Below are 1,373 nucleotides of genomic sequence, written 5' to 3' on the forward strand. Positions count from 1 at the left end.
CTTTCAGCTTTCTGGTTTGCAAGTAGACACTTATGCGATTTGAAGACTTTAATGCATGACTTTAAATTGAATTTACCGCCGACGAATTATTTGTATGCTCTTGTAGTGGAGTTGAAAAAGGATTCTAAACTAAATTCTGGTCAAGTTTTTTAATGGCATAAAATTTATTCGATTTTGGATCTATTGCAGAAGGACTGCTTTGTTTACTCCTTATCTTTGGTGGTCAGAAATACCCTAGCGTGATGGTCGAAAATATAACTTATTGTCGGAAATATCATTTGATGGTCGGAAATATCTAAAGCTTTGAAACACTTAAAAATCTTGGGAAAATTGATGGTCGGGAATTCCCTTAATATGCTTTATCAGCATATCTTTAACTAATTCGGCCGAGAAGATGCGAATTCAAAAATTTCAAATTTTGTTTTCATTCAGATCTGAACAGATCTGAATACTTTAGACGTACAAACTTTCGTGAGCAGAAACTTTCGCGATTTTCGCGAACTTTGGCCCTTTTCGCGAAAGTAAATGACAAATTAAGTAAAAGTAAAATTCTAGGAAGGGCCCATTCGCGAAAGTTTATGCTCGCGAAAAATTCTTGACAAAATAGAAAATCTGTAAAAATCCAAACTTTGAATAAAATGTAACTTTTATGGTACTTTTTAGCCTGCTAAAAAGACCAATAAGTCAAAGGAAAAATGTTTCAAGCCGATCCAAGAAGTATTTGTCCCTCTAAGCCCCTCATTTTCGGTTTTTTCAAAACTGCATGTACTTCCACCTCATAAACATGCCTGTTTTTGGACTTTTTTGGAGAAGCTTAATTTAGCCGTCATGAATGTGTCCTGTCAGATGTCCCATAATTTTTTTGCATGAAAGTAGGTAAAAGATGGGTCAAGCAAATTTTTGTAAAAAAATTTATTCAGCTCAAAAAACGCATCTTTATATATATTTATTTATGAATTGACTTGACTCATGACAGCCATGGAGTAAGGACCTCACCTCCAGACTGGAGTCACTCAAGTCAATTCATATTAACTCAATTCATTCAACAACTGAAGACAAGTCAACAGTCTTAGTTTGTTTGTCTCTCACACTTACCTGTTTGGCCACACACACCTTCACAGTTTTCATTCATGGCCTACTCTTAGGTGCCAAATAAACGGGCCCCCCCGCTTGTTAATTTTTCGATTTTTTTCCAACCCCCCCCGGACCTTATTAGGACCCCCCCCCCCCGTTTATTAATTTTTGAAAAAATTCCCAGCTACGAAAAGGAAAATTCCTTGTTTTACTTTAAAAAGCCTAAATTTAGTCTATTTTGACCCTTTTTAGGGTTTTTAAAGGTCCATTTTCCAACCCCCCCGGTAATTAGGTCCCCC

Source organism: Clytia hemisphaerica, unplaced genomic scaffold (assembly GCF_902728285.1).
Source record: "Clytia hemisphaerica strain Z4C2 unplaced genomic scaffold, Clytia hemisphaerica genome assembly, whole genome shotgun sequence".
In the NCBI taxonomy this organism is placed as follows: domain Eukaryota; kingdom Metazoa; phylum Cnidaria; class Hydrozoa; order Leptothecata; family Clytiidae; genus Clytia; species Clytia hemisphaerica.